Source organism: Humulus lupulus, chromosome 6 (genome assembly GCF_963169125.1).
Source record: "Humulus lupulus chromosome 6, drHumLupu1.1, whole genome shotgun sequence".
NCBI classification, from domain to species: domain Eukaryota; kingdom Viridiplantae; phylum Streptophyta; class Magnoliopsida; order Rosales; family Cannabaceae; genus Humulus; species Humulus lupulus.
In genome coordinates this window covers 88,457,267-88,462,177 of record NC_084798.1, presented here as the reverse complement: position 1 = coordinate 88,462,177, position 4,911 = coordinate 88,457,267, and the positions used below count along the sequence as shown (strand labels likewise).

Genomic DNA, 4,911 nt, shown 5'->3' with positions numbered 1-4,911 from the left:
TTTCACATCAACAAAACAATTCTTTTCTTTTTGGTCTACTGTTATTTGTTCATGGTCTAATTTGTCCCTGTTTTTTATTTCCTTGTATTTTCTAGACCTTAGTATGATTTAGACTTTATTTTGCAAAGATAAAAGAACAAAAAAACTTGAGCATTATATTACCGCTTATAAATCAGGTGCTGGGCTGTACAGACTTGAATATGAAAAGGCAATGAGCTTCAACATGGCAGAGGTAATGGGTAAATGTGATCTTATTTTGTGGGTTTATATCTCGTTGGAGTATGTGTTTTTGTATATTTAACTGAACCTTGTGTTAAAATGAATAATATTCTCAATAATCAAACCCTGAGGTTTTTTTTTAAAAAAAAACTCTGGAACCTTCAGCAACTTCACCCTGGTCCTTCTTAACCGCCATTTTTACATTTTCTATGAAATCATTGATAATTATGTCTAGAACTAGGGAGATAGCCGGAAGTGCTGAAGTACTTTGGTTATCATTGCCTATTTTGTATATCCCTCCGCTGAGAAGGTATGTTTCCCAAGCTTATTTCTATTTTATTTGGGTTTTACTCAGATCTCTGCTTAAATTCCTCTATACCTCTGTTATTTTCCTGTTTGATGATTCTGAGTTGAAAATGGATGATATTGTTGGTCTTTGTCTAGCGCTCTTAATCTGACCAAAGAAGAAAACAGTGTGCATGCTTTAGTCGAGTCCACTGAGAGTCTAGTTGTATCTGATGTTTCCTTCTATTTAGTTTTTAGGGGTTTCACTACAAAATCGTTTAAAAGGAAATAATGAAAAAAATAACCTTATGGCCAACCCGACTTCCTCCTACCATTACTGATCACTCCCCAAGACTTTTTCTTGCCCAATTTGGTTGTGAAGGGGATAGGAAAATGGTTTTAGAAGGACAACCATGGAATTATGACCAAAGTTTAATCCTTTTTGGGATTCCAGATGGATTATATACCATAGAACTTTCTCTATTACACTTTGTTCCACTCTGGGTCCAGGTTTATTCAATCCCTTTTGATAGGAGATCTTCGGACTTAGCCAAGCTAGTAGGAGCTGCAATAGGTGACCTTATTGATGTTGGTTTGTCCACCCTATTTGAAAAGTATGGGGATTTTCTTAGAATTAAGGTCCTTTTGGATGTTAACAAACCAATCGGTAAGGTTCTTAGAAATGGCTTGAATTCAAATATGAAAGGCTTACTAATTTTTGTTATTACTGTGGCATGTTAGACCACGTTTATACCTATTGTGTCAAATATCTCCAAAAATGTGATGAGTACATGGTCAAACCTGAACTCCCATACCAACATTCCCTTCGAGCCACTGCCAATTTTCTTGTGAAACTTATCCCTTTTAGCATTCCTTCTTCCATCACCATCCAAGAAATCACCTCTCCCAATCCTGATAAGGGCTCTTCATCCACTGATGCTGGTAATATAATCTCCAACCAAGATGTGGTTTTGCAATACATGGTGAGTTACCCTGCTGAAGCTTCTCCTGCTGCTACCAAACCTACACCCGTTCTAAATGCTCCGCCTTATGTCTAAAACCCTACTATTATGGTTCCTTTTCCTATTAACCCCAACTACATTCCTGATGCTACTATGTCCTCTAATAATGGAAATCAAGTTGCTTCCATGATGATGGAAGTTTCACCATCCCTGTTACTTCTGGTGCTGTCATGACTGAGGTTGTTATGGTAACAACTGAAATGATTCAAAGCTATGCTGATATGTCAGCCTCGGTTGTTCAAACTGGGAATCTGATTTCTGTTGCTGGAAAATGTTTTCCCACTGCTACAGGAGTGAAGAGACCTTTTTTAACCAAACAACCAATTGTCATTGGTGGAACAGCCCGTTCCATTTTCAAAAGAGCAAGGGCAAGAGGTGGAACAGCCCGTTCCATTTTCAAAAGAGCCCAATCTATTTTGATGCTGAACAGGCGGGTGTTGCTGAGCAACCCCACCCTGAAAAATGAGTATTGTAAGCTGGAATGCACGAGGATTGGAGAGCCTTCATGCATTCCAACAACTCTCTCTTTTGTTCAGGCAACATAAATCTTCCGTTTTATTTCTATTTGGAACTAAGCTTTGTAAAGGCTCTTTAGATAGGATTAAGAAACAGTTGCATTTTGATTTTGGGTTTGAAGTTCCTAGGAAAAATCTAGGGGGAGGGTTGATGCTTTTGTACTTAAAAAATAAAAATGTTAGTTTACTTTCTTACTCCCTAAACCATATTGACTTTTACGTCTCTTTTGATAATAGTAATGCTTTCCATTTTACTGGTTTCTATGGATCTCCTTATGTAAATAGTAGATCTTTAACCCGGACTTTGCTTGTTAGAATCCATGATAAAGCTCCTTTTTCTCCATGGCTTATTATGAGAATTGCATGAACACAACCCAAATGCCTGACTTAGTGCAAACAGCACTGTTATTACAAGAAAAGACTATCACATCACATACCATTCTCAAGCATTGCTCTAACTCTCATTGGAAGCCCATAGAGCTGAATGAAGCCGGCAGCATCAGCTTGATCATATATGTCTCCACTCTCAAACGATGAAATGTCTTGCCTATACAGACTGAAGGGACTACTTCTGCTTGTTACAGTCACAGAGCCTTTGTACAATTTTATAGTCACTGAACCTGTTGTGGTCTTTGTTATGTTCTTCATGAAAGCATCCAAAGATTCTCTAAGTGGGTCAAACCACCGGCCTGCATAAGGAGAGATTTTAATGCTTTCTTGTTTTCTAATGAGGGACTTTAGTAAAGCTGTAAATAATGGTAGAACTATGCATGACTTTAATGATTTCATAAATAGGTTTAATCTTTGTCTGATTCCTTATAATGGTTGTAGGTATACTTGGACCAATAATAATGTATATGAAAGGCTTGATTGGTGTATTTCAAACGATAATTGGAATAATTTATTTCCTTGCACTACTTTTTTTCATTTAGGTTTTTATGGTTCGGATCATAGAGCTCTAAAATTGATTTTGTGTGATAATTCAATCTCTCCATTCCTCTTACTTCTTCACAGAAGCCAGATTCACTCATTTAGAGTTTAACTTTGACTGGCCAATTCTCAGTAAAAACAACATATCATCTAGCTATGTCATCAAATTCCTTTCCTTCATCATCAAATTTGCAATACTCCAAAAAAGTATTGGTCTTATATGTGGCACTCGAAATTACCACCTAAAATTAAGCACTTCGAATGGAGAGTTTATTCTCATCTGTTACCATTAGCCTCTAAACTTTTTTCCAGGAAATTTTTGCATGATCTTGCTTGTTCTTTTTGTGATACTCCCTATAAAACAATTTCTCATGCATTGATGTATTGTTCCAGAGCTCAAAATATTTGGAAGAATTCTACATTTGTCAACTTTCATCCAGACTACTTTAATCTTGATATATCAGATTTTATAATTCGTGCTTTTGAGCTTTTAAAAGAACAAGATCTTAATGTTCTTCTTTCTTTAATATAGGCTATTTGGAACAATAGGAATTCTATGTTTTTCAAGAAATCAGCCATTCCTCCAAAAGAAGTTCCAAGTTGGGCTACATCTTTCCTTCAAAATTATTATGATTGTAACGTCTCAAACTTGCTAATAAGCCTTAGTGCATTGATTATGATTTAATTGTATTATTGCGTGTGTAATCATGATATATATGCATCATTGTTTGATTGCTTGGGTTATAAAATGATATGACTAGATATGCATGTTTATGTGTATTAAACATATATGTGGGCCCGTTTTGGTTAAATGTAATTATGTGTGTTATGACTGAGACCACATTGTTATGTGGGTGTATTTGAGATGTGTGGTCCGAGATGAGTAAGTTAGCGGTTTAGTCATAACGGGGTCAAACACTTGGCTCGGGGTGAGCCTAGGGGTAATTTGGTAATTTAGCGCATTATTGGGATTTATCAGGTAATGGGAAATTATTTAGTGACTATTTGAGGATATTGGAGATAACGGGAATTTGTGAGACGTTAATTATGATTAACGGGATTGACAATAAGCATGTTGAATGCAGGCCGAACGACAATAAGCATGCTAAATGTAGGTCGCCATGGCATGACCATCTAGGGTGCTGTACTCACCTGCCCAATGAAGACCATGAACCTGGTGCTTGGTAACGCACCTTGATCGACTTAGGCCGCTATGTGAATTGTTTGCTATATCTGTTTAAGTTATGTGTTTACTGAGATATGTTGTTGCATGCTATGTTTGTGGAGTTTTTTTGCTGGGCCTTGGCTCACGGGTGTTCTATGGTGCAGGTAAGGGCAAGGGAAAGGCCGACCAAGCATGAGTTGGAGAGTATGGAGTGGTGCGTACATATTTGGCCTACCTGGCCGTCACGACTGGGGTAGTTTTGAGGAACACTATATGAATGATAGATTTTGTCGCTGAGGTCGACTGTGTAATAACTTCTGAATTGTAATTACGTTTTAAACAATATTTTGGGGATCCCAATGTAACACTTTTACAACTTAAATGAATGCCCAAACTTTTATATTGAATTCTTACATAAAGGAGTCTTCACCTTGATCACACTTTTTGGTAAAAAACCTCGATTAACGAGTTAATGGCACCTTTTAAAATCACATGGTAACGACTCTAGGGTAATAGGGCGTTACAGGGATGCTTAGCAAACTCAAACGATCAGCTTCAATGGATTCCTCATCCTTTAGACAAATTAAAAGTGAATTTTGATGCAGCAGTCTGTGCAAAAAGTTGTAAAGTTAGTTTTAGAGTTGTAGTCAGAGATATAAGGGTCGGGTTGTTGGGTTAGCCATTCCAAAGAAGGGGAGTTACTCATCGATGATAATGGAGGCAGAAGGCAGAAGTGTTGTTATGCACTCTCAAATGGTGTAATGCTATATCATTG

General features: G+C 37.1%; 1 long non-coding RNA gene across 1 annotated transcript; it reads left to right on the top strand.

The window, feature by feature from the left end:
- The first annotated feature begins 238 nt into the window (after positions 1 to 238).
- On the top strand, positions 239 to 4,543 carry LOC133782352 (uncharacterized). The gene is made up of 2 exons (XR_009870465.1): positions 239 to 529; positions 4,301 to 4,543. It is a non-coding gene; the product is annotated as an uncharacterized LOC133782352 (long non-coding RNA).
- The last annotated feature ends 368 nt before the right edge of the window (positions 4,544 to 4,911 follow it).